Here is a 17,139-nt window from a genome sequence, read left to right on the forward strand (position 1 = left end):
AGGGCAATTTCCAAATAAAATTGTCTTCAGTTCTTTTTCGGGTTTAACGTGGTAGCTGGATTATTTTGAAACACAATCGTGTGTCTCTTATTTTCTACTTCTTAAGTTCAGTTCACTCGTGTCTTCCTGTTTGGCTTGTACCTTCCCCTTCTGACTCAGTCTTCTCTATTTCTCTTCTCAGTCTACCAGACCACTGCTCTGCCTCTGCCTTTGCATTTTCTCACTTGCTGTCTCCTATGCACGGCCTTTTTCACTGAAGCGTGGCTCTGTTCACTTTCTTTACAAAGAATATGAGTTATCCTCAGGCTAACCCTCCAGACGGAAAGTACATCTTTCTTTTAACTAATAAGTTCATTTTTATTCAGGAGGAATTTACATACAGTGAAATGCATACCTCTTAAATGTACAGTTCAATGAGTTGTGATAAATAGATATATCTGTGTAGCCAGCACCTTAGTCTAGATATAGGACATTTCTATCACCCCAAAGAGAGTCTTCCTGTCAATTTCCATCCCACCATATGCAACTACTGCTCTGATTTCTTTCACCATAAATGAGTTTTGTCTGTTCTTGAACTTCATACAAATGGAATTATTCAGTATATACTTTTTTTTGTATCTGCTTTCTTTATTCAACATACTATTTTTTTTTTTAATTTTATTTATTTATTTTTTCCCCCAAAGCCCCAGTAGATAGTTGTATGTCATAGCTGCACATCCTTCCAGTTGCTGCATGTGGGACGCGGCCCAAGCATGGACAGAGAAGCGGCGCGTCAGTGCGTGCCCGGGACCCGAACCTGGGCCACCAGCAGCAGAGCGCGCGCACCCAACCGCTAAGCCACAGGGCCGGCCCTCAACATACTGTTTTTGAGGTTCACCCACAGTGTTGCTAGTATCAGTAGTTTATTGTTTTTTAAAATGCTGACCAATAGTCCGCTGTATATATATACTATAATATCCATTCACTTGTTCATGGACATTGGGTTGTTTCCACGTTTTGACTGTTATGAAGAAAGCAGCTATAAACACTCTTGTATAAGTCTTTTTGTAGGCATATATTTTCATTTCTCTTTGGAGTGGAATTACTGGGCCATAGGGTAGGTGTGTAATTTTATAAGAAACTGCCCATTTCTAAAGTGGTTGTTGCATTTTATGCTCCCTCCACAAGTGTATGAAAGTTCCAGTCGCTTCACATCCTCACCAACATTTGGTGTTCTCATTCTTTTTAATTTTAGCTATTCTCGTGGGTTAAATGAAGTAGTATCACATGGTTTTAATTGCATTTCCTGATGACTAATGATGTTGAGCATCTTTTTTATGCGCTTTTTGGCCATTTGTGATTCTTCTTTTGTGTACTGTCTTTTCAAGTCCCTTAACCATTTAAAGAATTTGGTTGGTTGCCTTTTTTCATGTATAAGAATTCTTTTATATTCTGGATATAAGTCCTTTGTCAGATATATGTAGTACAACATTTTTTCCCTGTGTTTGGCTTACCTTTTCATTTTTTTAACTGTTTCTTTGGATAAGTAGTTTTTAATTTTAATTAAGTCTAATTTATCATTTTTTAAGATAAATATTTTTTCTGTTTCCTTATAAAACTTTTGCCTACCCTCTGCTTACAAAGATATTCTCCCATGTTTTCTCCCAGAAGCTTTTTAATTTAGCCTTAACATTTAAATCTATGACCCATTTCAAATTAGTTTTAATGTGTGGTATGAGGGTAGGGGTCAAGGTTCAAATTTTTTTCATACATTTACTGAAATGTATGAAACAATTATTGAAAAGATTTTCCTTCCTCATCAAATTGCGTTAGTGCCTTTGTCAAAATCGAGTGTATTTGTTCTGTTGCAAGACTCTCTATTCTGTTCCATTGATCTGCATGTTATACTTACGCCAATTCCGTTCTTATTTGATTAAAATAGCTTTATGATAAGTCAGGTAGTGAGTCCTCTAACTTAGTTCTTTTCCAAGATTGTTTTAGGTGTTTTAGATCCTTTAGAGCTCCATATAAATTTTAGAATTGACTTGTAATTTTTTTTAAAAAGCCTTTTAGAAGTTTGTTTGGATTGCATTGAATCATAAGACATCAATTTAAGGAAAATCGACATACTAGTAATATTGAGATTTCCAATCCAAAAACATAGTATATATCTCTATCCTCTTATTTATTAATTTCTCTCACCCTGTCTTTTGGTGAGAGGCATTGCATGTCTTCTGTAAAATTTAACTGTATTTTATGTTTTTTTGATACTATAATAAATTTAATTTTTTAGAATCTCATTTTCAAATTGTTTAATGTTTAGATGAGGTAATACAATTGGTTTCTGTTTATTAACTTTGTATTTTGTGGACTGCTAAATGCACTAACTGGTGAGGACAGATAACCATGCCGTGTTCCTTATCTTAAGGGGAAAGCATTTATTCTCCCACCATTAAGTATGATGTTAACTGTAAGTTTTTCATAGTTGTCCTTTATTGGATGGAGGAAATTTCCTTCTAGTCCTAATTTTTGAGAGATGTTGATTTGTTTTTATCAGCAATGGATTTTGAATTTTTGTGTAGTTCTTTTTCTGCCTCTAATAAGATGTCATGTAGTTTTTCTCCTCTATCTGGTGAATTACATTGATGGATTTTAAATGTTAAACCAACCTTGAGTTCCTTGGATTAAAAACAAATTATCATTATGTACTGTTCTTTTCACATTCACTGAATTTTTTTTGGCTAATATTTTATAAAGTATTTTTACAACTATGCCCATTAAGAATATTTGTCTCTAATTTTCTTGCCTTGTATAGTATTTACTAGATTTTGGTGCCGGCTATGCTGGTCTCATGAATTGTGTGGTGGAGTGTTCCTGTCTTCACTATTTTCTGAAAGAACTTTTGTAAGATTTTATTTCTTTTAAAAATAATTGGTGAAATTCAATAGTGAAACCATTTGGGCCTAGAGTTTTATTTGTGCAAATGTTCTAAAAGTATTTTAATTTAATTAAAAAATTATCATACAGTAAAATATCCTTTTTTGGGGGTGTACGGTTCTGAGTTTTAACACACGTGTAGAGTTGTGTAACTACCACCACAATCAGTATACAGAACAGTTGTATCACAGTGTGCCAAGGATTTTGATAATGAATTCAATTTCATAACAGATAGCAGACTATTCAGATTTTTTGTTTATTCTTGGTTATGTTTTGGTAAAATATGTTTTCTATTTTTCAAGAAATTGTTCATTTAATCTAAATTGTCAAATTTATTGGCATAAAGTTGTGTATAATAACTTCCTTATTATCTGTGTAGTGTCTGTAGGATCTGTAGCGATATCCACTTTTCCATTTCTGATATTGGTTATTTTGTTTTCTCTTCTTGTTTTTGTGATTAGTCTTGCTAAGAGTTAATCAATTTTATTAATCTTTTCAAAGAACAAACTGTTGCTTGTTTTCTGTTTCACTGATTTCTACTCTTTATTATTTCCTTCTGTTCTTTACTTTGGGCTTAATTTGCTATCCTTTTTCTAGATCATTGCTTTGCAGTTTTTCTTCTTTTCTGTTATTAAGTGCATTCACTTTTAGGATTGTCATATCTTCCTATTACACCCTTTAATTATTATGAAATGTTCCTTTAACTCTGGTAATTCTCCTTGTCTACGAGTCTACTGATACGGATATGGCCACAACAGCTGTAGGCTGTTCAGACTTCAACCAAAGACTTGCAATGAATCCTTGTGTTTTAGTTGCACTGCACTAATTTTGATATATAATACTTCTATTGTTGCTTAACTCAGTATTTTGTTATTTCCATTTCATTTCCTCCAGGGATTGTTTAATAGTAAGCATTTTAATTCCCAGAAATGTGGGGAATTTTTAAGCTTTCCTTTTTTTTTTTATTGCTAACTACATTTTTGATTTATCTGATTTTCTCCGTAGTTGTTGCTTTAAATATTTTGAGGTCATTTTGTTAGATGCATATATGTTCATGACCATAAAATCTTCTTTATTGATTGTTCCTTTTGCCAGTATATAATGTCCCTCACGGTCATTTGTAATGCTTTTTACTTTACATTCCATTTGTCTGGTATTAAAAGTGCTGTCCTGGATTGTGTTTTTATTTTTGTTCATATTTTCTTTTTTTAACCTCTTATTTTCAACTTTGTTTTATACTTTTGCTTTAAATGGATCACTGTTTTTTTTCTACATACTGTATGTAGTTTAAATGCAGTACTAGTCTCTGTTGTTTGATTAGTGACTTTATACCCAATTATACTTATTATTATTATTTTTATTAAGACTTTTTAGTCTTGTTTAATGATTTCTACTTGCCATTTCTTTTTTTTTATCCCCTTTTCTTCCTTCCTTTGGATAGATTTAATTTTCTTTTGCTAGTTTTAAAAGAATAGATTGTATTTTATTTTTATAGTGTTTATCTTAACATAAACTTAGTTTTCTCTACTTAAGACATATCAATAACTTCATTGTTCCCCAAGTCACTCCTCACCTTATAACCATTGGCCCTCTCCTGTCTCAGTCTATTTTCCCCTTTCTAAGACTTAACGACCTTCTTTCCTCCAGGAGTTTCAGTGAATACTTATGTTAGTTAATGGGCATAAATCTGAGATGCATCTGCCTGCAGCCTGTGTGACTTCCCCATCTTGTTTGGAACCGGAAGTGACTAGTACTTTTGGAAAGTTTATTCTTCTGGCAAAGTGGAGGATAGAATTGATTGGGGTGACATTGGAGCCAGAGATATCACCTAGGGGTCTATTGTAATAGTCTGAGAGTTTAGGAGGGTCCAAGGTAGGGTAGTGGCAGTCAGTGGAAGGACTGGTGGAACAATCAGTAGGTCTTGGTGTGTACTGAGGAGTGGGAGAGAAAGAGAAGTGGATGGTGCTAAGCATGAGTGACAAATATATTAGATTTCTTTCTTTTTTTTACCCTCTTCCCTTCCAAGTTCCAGTTACATGATTTCTTATCAGGGTTTTGTTGGGAGGGTTAAATGAAGTAAAACATGTAAAATATATGGTATATATCCTGGTATAGAAGTGATAATTTTAAAAAATTGAATGCTTACTTCCACATTTCTGTGTCAGGTGACTGTATGAATGGGCAGAGGGAGGCTACAAGTGACCTGGGAGGAGGAAGTGGGTGTGTTTTGTTTTTTGTTTTTTTGCAGTGAGGGCAGTGGGAAATGTAATTATTTTATTTCTTGTTATTTTAAATTTGAATTGCCAATGGGACATCTAGTAGCAGATAATTGGATATATAAGTCGAGAGCTGATAGGAGATAGGGATTTGAGAGCAGTTAATAAAACTATAGGATGTCTTCTAGCAGGAAGTGATGGAGTGAGAAAGAGAAGAGACCTTGAAAAGACATTTATAGGATGGATTTGGAGGAAGAAGATCTACCAGAGAAAATTAGGAGGCCTGGATCCTGGATTCTTATCCTCGTTCTGACACTAACTGGTTTACTTAACCTTTTGAAAAGTACTTAATCCTTTCAGGGGCTTCTCTTTCTTTTGAGCTCTCTGTCTTTCTCCCTCTCCCTCCTCCTGTTTTCCTCTTCCTGTCTTCCCTCTCTCTCTCCATTCTTCATTAATTCAACAAATATTTCTTGAATACCCATCGTATGTTAAATTCTGCTCTAGGTACTGAGGTTAAAGCATCAGATAAGGCTTGGTCTTTGACCTCCAGTGCTGGGAGCAGACAACAGATTTAACCATTTTACTCTATGTTAAGCATTATGATAGATGTATGTTACAGAACCACAGAGAAGGGGCGTCTAAATCAGATTGACTGGGGGAAAAGGGAGTCAGAGAAGGCTTTCAGAACACATGTCCTTCAAACTAAGCTTTTCAGAATGAGGAGTCGTTTAGACAAGCATGTGCAAAGTAATCTAGACAGCATATGCAAAGAAAGATGCGCTGAAGGAGCAACGAGCACGTCAGTACAACAGAAACGAGGCAGGCCTGATAGTGCTGGAGAGGTTCAAGGACTAGATGAGGAGGGGCCTTCTGTGCCAAACCAGGAATTTGGATTTTATCTAGAATGTAATGCAAACCCATTGAAAGACTTTAAGCAGGGATGTGAAAAATCAGGTGTGTGTTTTAGAAATCTCATTTTTCTAGTGCTATGCATTTGGCATGATAAGGGACCAGGTGGTGGGCACGGAGACCAGAGAGGAAACAGTTATAGAAATTCAGGTGACAGAGGAATGTTTATTCAACAACCATGGAGCACCTGCTCCATGCTAATCACTGGTCTGTATGCTAGCGGTCCCACATGGACCAGGACAGACAGGCTCCTTGTGCTCAGGGAGCTTGTAGTGACAGTGGAAGTGACAGAATGGAAAGAGTGGGCAGATTGGAGAGATGGTAATGAGGCAGGATCTAGGGGGTTTGATGACTAATTAGATGTCAGAGGTGAGTGAGAGGGGAGGAGTTTCTGGTTTGGTTAACTGGGTGGACAATGACCCTACTCACTATACTGGGGAGCCCAGCAGAAGAATTGAGTGGGGCCTCCAGGTAGCGGTGTCTGGCGTGTACTTGGATAAATAGGTCTAGATCTTAGGGCGGGGCCTCTGCAGCTTACTTGTTTACTAGATGAAAGAATTGAACTAGGTGTTTAAGTTACTTGATTTTATTCTGTTCCGTGATTCAATTCCAGTCTCTGCCTATTACAATTGCTTCACTGAGGTCTAGACTTCCTTATACAGTCATGTGCCACATAATGACGTTTTGGTCAACGACGGACCCCGTATATGACAATGGTCCCATAAGATTAGTACCACATTGCTTAGGTGTGTAGTAGCCTATACCATCTAGGTTTGTGTAAGTACCTCTGTGATGTTTGCACAATGACAAAATTGCCTCATGGCGCATTTCTCAGAACATATCCCCATCGTTAAGATGCATGACAATATATCTCCCGAGAACCTAGTACGGGACTGGGCAAAACAGTAGAGTTATTAATTGTTTTAGGTAGATCTGGAATCCACTACCATTGATTTCATTACCCACCAGCGGTCGCTACTTCCCCCTTACCCTCTCCCAGCATGAGCTCTCTACCCCGATTTTGGCTTGCTGTGTAAATTGCGGTGGGCAGTGGTATCATATTTATATCACATAGACTCACAGAGTGCTCCAGCTTGTAGGGATTTTAAGATTATTTGGTCCAATCCATGCATTTTACAGATGAGAGAAGAGGGCTGGGGAGGGTGAGGCTTCGAAAGTACTGGTGGGGCTAAGATTAGATCTCTCAATTCACTGGTCTCTTTTGCACTGCCTCCCCCTCCCCCTTACTTAGCTCACACTGGAGTGCTTAGAGAGCAAGGCAGAAATGTTCTTAGGTATTTATTTGTGCAGAAGTTTGGAAATGACTAAGCCTGTGTATGTAACTTTGAGACTTCGTGTAAAGATTGTCAAGAAGAGTTGGATTACTTTAGCTGTGACGAAGGGAGACAATATCCTGGGGTGTTGCACTTGAATGCACACAGCTCTGTTTGCCTGCACGTCCTTGTGTGGGGTGCCCTCAGAACACTCACTGTAAGGAATCATTTTGCCCAGATGTAGAATCACATTGCACTGCAACTTTAAAGAAAAAGTAAAAAGTGCAGAAACTACCGAACTGAGTGTGGGAAGCACTTCTTGTTGGTAAGAGTTTCAAGTGCTGGAGAAGAGATGTGTTGAAAGGACATTTACTTTCATCAGCTTCGAGCATCTGTTTTTTTGTTCTTTAAAAAGAAGCAACACCTCAAATTATGGCAGTCCCTAGGCAAGTAAGCCCTTGAGATTTTGATCTGTACAGATTCTTAGAGGGAGAGCCTCCCAGGAGCTTTTAGTAGCGATTTGTAGCTCTTGACTGATTCTGTAGAATGACAGCCAATTTTTGTGGGCAAGGGGAAAAAGAGGCAGAGAGAGCTAAGGAACTGCTCTGTGAAACAGCAAATAAGCCATTTCTCTCCTCCCCAGGTAGAAGAGGAAGCTGTGCTCAGCGGACCCTGGAGACCAAATTAAAGTAGATAACCTCCATGTGTTTTTTTTTTTTTTTTATAATTTTATTTTATTTATTTTTTCCCCCAAAGCCCCAGTAGATAGTTGTATGTCATAGCTGCACATCCTTCTAGTTGCTGTATGTGGGACGCGGCCTCAGCATGGCCAGAGAAGCCGGTGTGTCGGTGCGCGCCCGGGATCCGAACCCGGGCCGCCAGCAGCGGAGCACCCGCACTTAACCGCTAAGGCATGGGGCTGGCCCCATGTGTTTTTATTTTTAACTCAGTGCCCACCTCCAAATCATACAATGTGATGTGGGCTCCATCCCAGTTTTTTTCCCTTTTTTATATAGATTTAATTTTTAATTGTGGTCAAGTTTACATAGCATAAAACTCGCCATTTTAGCCATTTTTAATGTGCGATTCGGTCACATTAAGTACATTCACAGTGCTGTACATCACCACTATCCTATAGTTGTAATTTTTATTTTAGGTACAAGTTTCCCAAATTAAGCAAATTGAGAAGAGGGGAAGCATCACCCTCAACCCCATGGCCCAGCATAACTACAGTGTTAGAATTAAGATATGTTAGTCTCCACGTCTTTTTTCTTATTCATATGATTTTGTTCAAACCTAGTTGCGATACTGTTCATAGAGGTCATAAAGAGAATTTTCGAGTTGTAAGAGAATTTAAAGATGGTTCACTGCATTCCTCCTTTTTTAGATTAACAAACAAGTGGCTGAAAGGGACAATGGCTTGCTTAGCTGGACAGTAGCTGAGCTGGCTCCGGAGTCCAAGTGCTCCATCCCCTGAGCCCCATGCCCTGGGCTAGTCTGTCTTTAGTTTCAAAATGTAAAATAAAAAATTCATCAGTGGTTTATTTTTAGGGTAATCTTTCTTTTTTTCTCTCTCTCTCTCTTTATGTGGTTTCTGTGTCTGGAGTTTTTTAAAATGGCGTCTTCAGACAGGAATTTGTTTTAAACAAGAAAATCACAACATTTATGCTATTCCTAGGGCTTATCACTCATGACCTAGACGCTGACATTCACTCCTGTCTTGCCTCTGTTCAGATATTACTAGATCCAGGATGTTGCTGCTTTTTTTTTTTCTTTCCATTTGTTTTGCTGATTGTAGTAAAACCAAAGTTTAAAGGTGACAGTCATTTTCCCGGGTTGGGGTTTTAGCCAGTTTCTTTTCCTTTTAAGATCTGTTTTCCACTTAAAAATTAGGTGAAAACTTAGGGAAACAGAGCCTTGCAGCTAAAAACAGAATGTCTGCTTAACTGCTTACACGCTCAGGGCCGATCTGCCTGTTAGAGATCCCCTTTCAATCCTCTCTAGCTTCTAAATTCCCATCGGTGAGCAGTTTTCACCTCCTCTTGCCCAGTTCGAGGGCTGTGGGAGTTGGTTAGGAAGCTGGAGGACGAGGAGCTGGGGTATATTGTTTGGGTCGGCCATGGCAACCACAGCAGTAAAAGGAACAGGACTAGTTTTGTGTTGCTCTGTAAATGGCCAGGATTCAGCCGTTATCTCAGGACTTCTGCTCCGCACCAGACAGTCTGATCTCCTGGTAAGGTTAAATTTGGCCCTCCTCTCCCCCCTTCCTTTGATCACGTTGTCAGCCTGGAATGGACATGGGGAGGGAGTCCAGAACACGGGCAAGATGTGCACCCAGTAGAAACATAATAACCAGAGAGAGAGAACAAGGGAGTGTTTTCTCATCTGTACCCCAGATACAGACAAGTACATTCCCAAATCCTTGCCAGCAGCTCATTCTTAAAGGGTTGAGCACCTCGCCCCAAGAGCCTGTCCAAATTACCAGCTTGCCTAGCGGGAAGGAGCAGCCCTAAAGAAAGTCAAGGAACACCCCAGAATTTGTATAATTAGGGAAGCTGAAACGCACAAACTGCCTGCGCATGTGTTTCATAAAAATGTAATTGAAGAGGAGAGGGAGAATACAGAGTAAGCCTCCATTGCTTAATAATAGCTTATTTTTTTGACTCGGAATAGCTTTTCTTTTCATTCAGCAGATCGTTTTAGGTGTCATTCAGTTTTAAGTAGTGCATTTCATCCTGAGCAGATTTAAGAATTTTATTTTTTAAACTCTGTATGTACAGTGTTGCTTCCTACTGGGAAACTGACTGTTTTTTTTTCAATGTTGATGAGCAGAATCTATCTGGGCAAGTACTGAAGTCTGAATGTTTTTCTTCTAAGGGGCAAAGTTGATTCTTATTCACAATCATGCGAGTCTGATATTTCATTTGGGGAAGTCTAAGGAAGTTGGTGAGGTCTTCTGTTAAAAAAAAATTGCCTCTTTTTTCTTCTTATCACCTTTCAGTATCTGCTCTGCTGGCTCTCGCAGTGTGGTCTGGCTTAGCTCTCCCTGGAAGTCACATTGTGCTTTAGAACTGTCTTTACTATGACCCACAAAATGTTTTCAGACTTTACTCTAAAGAGCCAGAGGTTAAAACCATGAATAAACAGACGGTGCAACAACTTCACCACTTTTCTGACTGCAACCTTCCCTGAAACCCACTTGGAATGTGCCTCTGGATTCAGTTAGACATGTTCCTTCTCCTCTCCTTTCCCATCCTCACCCATCCCTAACCTAGAATGTTCCGCTCCTCTTTTATTTTTATTTTTGTCATTTTAGTAGTAACTGACAGGGAAATAGTTACTCAATTTGTAAGAGGTTGGGTGGTGAGGTCACAGATTCTGAGATTAGCCTGTAATTTGTAACAATTTCAGACAGATGACAGCAAGATTTTGCTTGCTTATTTCTGAGCTGTTTTTGTTGGTCTTTTAAAATGCAGTTTAATAGTGAGTGATAGAGAAGTTTTTTTCTGCTGTGGAGCTACTGAACTCTCGAACACAACAGATCAGCAAATACAGATGAACCTCAACAGGCACGTAATATTTCTTGTCTAGTGGTAAAGTGAGGGTTGCACAAAAGAAAACAAAAGTGGTAGTTTTTCTGGAAGTAAAGATCAGATATTAATTTCTGGACGGACTTCGTGTTGCCCAAGTTAAATTAAAAAAAATTTTTTTCTGGTTTTATTTTCTTGACATATTTGAGCTTTTCTGCCTTTTTAAAAAAATTAGCTTAGTTGCAAAAGAAGGCAATATTAAACACAGTGTATTTTATTTTATTTTATTGAATTGGAAGGATAGTCATAGAATCAGAATTTTAGAGCTGAAAAGACTTCAATCTAACCTAATGTTCTAATTTTACAGATGAGAAATTTGAGGCGTAGTGAGGTTAAATGACCAACCCTACAACACACAGCTTGTTTGTAAGACGGCTGAGGCTGAAAAAAACCAGCTCTTCAGAGACTCCGAGTTTAGTGTTTTTTCTTCATTGGGCACAGCTTTTTAGTTTCACTTAGGATCTTTTTTTATTATTGAGATTATTTTTTAAATGGGTTGGTCTCAAAGTTTATTATTTCAGCTTAATTGTTCTCATACTTCAAGAAGAACAAAAAACTTCCTAAACTAAATACATTACCATCTAACATGCAAAGTGTATATACAGATGCGGAACAGTTTGTAATGATTGTAAGTGTGCCATAGCTATTCAGGTGTTTTCATCCTCTTTAGAAAAAGGTTTGTTTGTTTACGGAAAGCCCAGTGTTGTATTGGGAGTTAGAGTGGGAGAGGTAGGGAGTGGCTGGTGCTGGAGCAGCTCAAACAAATTTTTGTTCCAGCCTCCTCACAGTAACATATCAGTGAAGTGCTTCCTCAACCAGAGTCACTAATGATAGAGTGAGGTGTTTAGACTTGAAGGTTCTAGGCGCTGCTCAAATAAATAACGAAAACATAGTCCATTTGCAATGCAGGTGAAAAGTTAATCACTCTTACCCCCTCCCCCATCCCTTACCTCATTATCATTCTCTCTTGCTGGACCATTGGAAGAGTTGATTGGAATGGGCAAATACTCTCTCCTGATAACTCTGAGCAGTAGGAAAGCATTGTGGGGGAGATGTGTCTGCAGAGTGGCAGTATAGACTCAGGAAGGGGCCTCATTCTGTTCCTTGGGCAAAACTTCCCAGGGCCTGGTGGGTTTCTTCCTAGTAGGTGGGGCAGAGGGGTGGGGTGGTTTGTTTATTGGTGAGAACAATACCCATGGGTTATCAGGACTTGATTATTTATTTGTACTTAGGTGTTGTGAAGAGACTTATTTTATGTTGTTTAGTCCATGTTTGGCTTTGTTAGAAGTGTTTTAAAAATTCAGAAGGAAGAAATGTTTGGTCCCTTTGGGAAGACAGGTTAGTCATTTAGGTAGAGAGAGCAGCAGCACGTGAGTAAATGAAGAACATTTGAGGATTAAGCCCAATGAGAGTTTTGTCTCTTGTATAAGAGATTTGGGGAGTGGGGGGCAACTATTGGGGGGAAAAACATAGAAAAAAAGAATTGAAAAAAAGGAAAAAATTAGGTATAGCTTTCCAGCAACCACACAAAAAAATGATTTAAGTGCAAAGAAGCTAATGAAAAAAGCTCTAAAGAGCTTTTAGTACCAAAAAAGAATGGAAGAAGTGCTGTTAACGAATAAACAGCTAAATTCTAAATAACATTGCAATAACTGGGATTTGAAAAGAATAGAAGGCCTGAGAAGGGTCTTAGAGAAGATCAAGGGTGAAAAAGTAAACAGACATTTAATAAAGAAGTGGCGATTGTAAAAAGTTCAGTGCGCTCCACTTCAGTGGCCCCAGGTTCCGTTCCTGGTCACAGAATCACATCTTTCATCTGTCAGTAGCCATGCTGTGGCAGCAGCTCACAATGGAAGAACTGGAAGGACTTGCAACTAGGATATGCAACTATGTACTGGGATTTTAGGGAGGGAAAAAAAAAAGGAAGAGGAAGATCAGCAACAAATGTCAGCTCAGGGTGAATCTTTCAAAGAAAAGAAAAAATGTGGCGATTGTAACAGTTTGGTAACAACAGACTTACTTGTACATAGAATTATTTCATCCTTAATACTTGATAATATGCTAATAACATGCTGAGGAATTTTACTGATTTATAATCTAATGCAAAATTACCTAATGTATGTTCTGTTATTGAGCTCCACTTAAAATGTGTCAGTCTCATGTCATGTCAGTCTCCCCATTCCCCACGCGGAGGGGGCATTTCCACTTTAATATGGCAGTGTTGATACTATTCAAGTGCCAATGCCCGGTCTCAAGAGCAGTAAACGAGCCTTGCCAGAATTTCCTCAGAACTCTTCCTGATGGAAGTATCATATCCATATTAGCAAGGATGTTTGAGAGAGAGAAGAGTTGAGAAAGTATCATGCTAAAAACGTCTCTAGTGTTTTCCTCTCTCAGCTTCTAGGATCAAAACCACCTTTCCCTTGGAAATGAGAAAGGGGGAAAACCCTTTTTCCCCTGTTCCCATGAGAGAAGTTTTAAAACTCTCTTGGTCCATCTAGACCTAGGGGCTTTATGGCAGCTGGACCTCTGACCAATAGGTCAGAAAGTCAGTTTATTTCTTTACTTCAAATGTTCCTGTCCACAACAGAATGCAAAACCGTAATTCTTTAGAGTGCCTTAATGATTATTCACTTTTGTTCTTCATATTTCTCTAGTAAAGATTTAAGTATTTAATTTTGTATACTCCTGGAATTAGGTGCTTTCAGGGAGTATATTTACTCAGAATGTTTAAAATGCATCAAGTGCTGCCATTGTTAGATGGAAAAAAGAAACTCAACATTTTCAGGCAGAAATCATTGTAAAATGCGGTATAAAGTTTCCTAAAGAGAGTACAGTATAGCGAACATAATTTAACTTTTTACCTTGGAGATTTATTGTCACTTCTCTGAAGTTATTTCACTGATATAAGAGAGTCATGATGCTCCAGAAGCTCATAATTCTTCTTGATGCCATGGCTTCTGTCTTATCTACTTCACTTGGTTACCATGTCTTAAAGTTCCTTTCATCTGCCTATATCTGATCTGATGTAAACGTAAGGGAAACCCAATAACCAAGCTTATAAAATTACTAGGCTGAACTGTATACCTTAATTCTAACCCCTTGCTCTCCCCACCTACCCAATTTGGCCCAAGGCAATCACAGCAAACATTATGGGTGGTGGAGGCTGAGAGATTCCGGGAGGACTATGCAAGGTTAAACAGGACATTAACACATAAAGGACTGTCAATATGCATGACATTTTTAAAATTTAGTAACAGCCCAGATGGGCAATGGATAAAATAATAGGAATAAATACAATCACTTCTCTATTTAAACCATTCACGATTCAAGACGAAGCTAATAAGACATTTAATAGGACTTCATTGTTTACTACAACAAGGTATAAATGGAGGCCTGTTAGGTGTAGACCAGGGATTCCAGAAGTAATCTCAATTCCAAGCTGGGACCAGGGCTCTGGAGTTGTCACACATGCCTGGCTGGTGTGGTGGGGTACTTAGGTGGAAACATCTAGGAGATCAGTGACTGAGAGAAATCTGTGACATTTCTCTTCAGCTCCTGTTATCTCAAGAAGCAGAGGAGAGATGGTAATCTGAATCGTATGGGTTTGCCAGCTCTGCCACTTCTGCTTCTAGTCATCTTCTTTTAGATGAGGGAGAAGGAACTGTGGGATTTTTATGCACGCACCAATGTACTTGGTTGGCTCATAAGATAGGTAAAAAGACAGAGTGATAAATTATACCTTATGGGGTTTTTTGTGTGTGTGTGTGTGAAATATATTTTCCCCAAAAGTATAAGCAGAGATTTATAAATGGATTCTTTTCGGAAAGGTTATAAGCCTGACTTTGGAATGCAGAATATATTTCTCATAGAAACAGTGTATGTTATAGTCAGGTCCCAAGAAAGTCCGTAATGTCCCTAGGACCATGCCCATCATAGTCTCCATGGAGGCTTGGTGCCCAAGAGCCCCTCCAGCTGGTTGTACGTGGTTATGAAGAATGGCCATCATGGTTTATAGGATAACAATGAAAAACGTGAGTAGAAGCAGGTCGTTATTTAACTGATAAAATGAGTGAGACCAGCAAAGGGCCTGATGGGAAGTGAAATCGCTTACTGCAGTGGTTCCAGGGGGCCCAACTAAGAACTAAGAACAGGAGGGAAGTTAAAGGAAAGGAGAGTTAGACCCCACTTGAGGAAGAACGTTCTAACATCAGGACTGCCTAAAAATAGAACAAGCTGATTGATGAGGTAATGAAACCTCTGTCACCTGAGATGTTCAAGCAGAGGTGGGAGGACCCCCTTATCAGGAATTCTCCAGAGGGGAGCCATATATTGAATAGAGGGTTATAATAGGCAACCACTCCTTTTACTCCTAACACTGAAATGGAGCCCTTAAGACTCACATTTGTGTCCCAGTTTTTAATTGGAAAAGATAATATAATGGTATTGAAATAATTTTAACAAAGGCAAATAGCATATTTTTACCACGCTAATACAGTATAACTTTTCATTTTATATATTGTGTTCCTGTTTAGCATACACATAATTTCTTTAAAACGGGACAAAACTTAAGTAACAAACAAAATGTTATTTTCTCACTCTCAGGAGTGTCATATTCACTATTACTCATCTGTTTTTACACTTCTAAGTACTGATAATGATAAGATATTTAGTGGTATATTTATATTATTCCTTGTTCAAATGTTTAAATTCACTATTAGCAAAACCAAAATGATATTCGAAACATGTAGGAATCTTACATGGTTTAAATTTTTCATTGTTTCAAGATTTTGACTTTAATCTTTCTGCACACTAGTGGTCCTGGAGGATTATGCAGGGCAAAGTTCTTTTGACTTTTATAGTTAGTCTACTGGATTCTCAGTTTTTCCTACCCCGCGGTGGGCTATATTTACAGTAAACTCTGATAAAGGGTGATGGGGTGTGGGGCAGTGAGGAGAGGCTTCCAGGTACGAGAGAACTTGAGACTTATTCTCTGTGCTTTTCCTGGGTCACCAATTTTCAAAGAATTTGAGTATAATTAAATACACTTCATAATAAACTAGGCTGAGCATAATTTAATCTTTCCCTGAAGGTACTTCTGAGTCTTGGAGCGCTTTGGGGTCATGATGAACATCAATTACCTTCTCACGGGGGTGTGCAGGAGGAGCTGGTTAATAGAGTTCCGTTTGATCAAGTCCGGAATGACCGGACATTTGTTCTATTATTATAGGGACTCCAGTGTCAAGACTGGAACTGATGCCTCGTGTTAAATGCTCAGACAAGAGAGAATGTAATAAAGATGACCTCTTTGGTTTTGAGAGGCTGAAAGTCGATGATAATAATTCGCATGGACATGGTAGCATATAGCACTTTTTAGTCTCCAAAGCACTGTCACATACCTTGTCGTCCCTTATTTGTTTCTTATGACAGTCCTGGGAAGGAAGCAAGGCAGCTGGCATCCCATTTTTACAGATGAGAGAAATGAAGCTCAGAAAGTTGAAGTGACTTGGGTAAGGTTACACAGTATATAGGTAGTTGAGGCCACTTGACTCCAAATTCAATGTTCTTTTTAGCTTCCAAAGAATACTAAACATTTGCACACGGTAATATGTTTGAGTGTTCTCAACACTCAAAACAAGAACAACACTGTATTCTTTGTGCTGTGTGTGTTTTAACTCAGTTAATCCTCACAACAGCCCTGTAGTAGGTAGATATCAGTTCTTTCGATATGAGTGTGATTTCCATGTTTAGAGATGAGGACACAGAGACACAGAGAGGTGAGGCCGTGCAGCTAGTGAGTGGCAGAGCTGAAATTTGAACCCAGGAGCTTGGGCTCCAAAGCCCGGGCTCTCACCGTTATGCCACATGACTACTCCGTGTACAGATGCACCCATGTTGAGCAGATGGAGAGCTGTGTCCATAGGTATCTTCCTGTCTATAAAGATCTCGGCCTGTATGCTAGGTCTGGGATCATTCTGATGGAGGTTTTGAACCCAGATCTGCTAATTTGAGATCTTGGGCACCTTACTTCACCTCTGAGCCTCAGTTTCCTCATCTCTAAAACAAAAATAGAGAACGGCTATTGTCCCTGTAACAATGAGATGAGGTACATGTACTTTAACTCTATAGCCTTTATTTTTCAAAGTGGTTGCTACGATTGTTGTTATTGTTATGCAGCATTCACAATGGCCAAAACCATATTAAAAGTTTTTAAAGAATAAGCTATTTGTATTT

At 38.5% G+C, this 17,139-nt stretch overlaps 1 protein-coding gene across 8 annotated transcripts in view; it reads left to right on the forward strand.

Moving 5' to 3' along the window:
- The window catches only part of ATXN1 (ataxin 1), a 381,747-nt gene that overhangs the window by 46,336 nt on the left and 318,272 nt on the right, over positions 1-17,139 (forward strand). Inside the window, exon 3 of one of the 8 annotated variants that reach the window (XM_058555206.1) lies at positions 7,959-8,004. The exons of the other annotated variants lie outside the window; for them this stretch is intronic. The gene's annotated coding sequence lies outside the window, so the exon portion shown is untranslated. The remainder of the gene's footprint in view (positions 1-7,958; positions 8,005-17,139) is intronic. 8 annotated transcript variants of the gene reach the window in all.

Source organism: Diceros bicornis, chromosome 14 (genome assembly GCF_020826845.1).
Source record: "Diceros bicornis minor isolate mBicDic1 chromosome 14, mDicBic1.mat.cur, whole genome shotgun sequence".
Taxonomy (NCBI): Eukaryota; Metazoa; Chordata; class Mammalia; order Perissodactyla; family Rhinocerotidae; genus Diceros; species Diceros bicornis.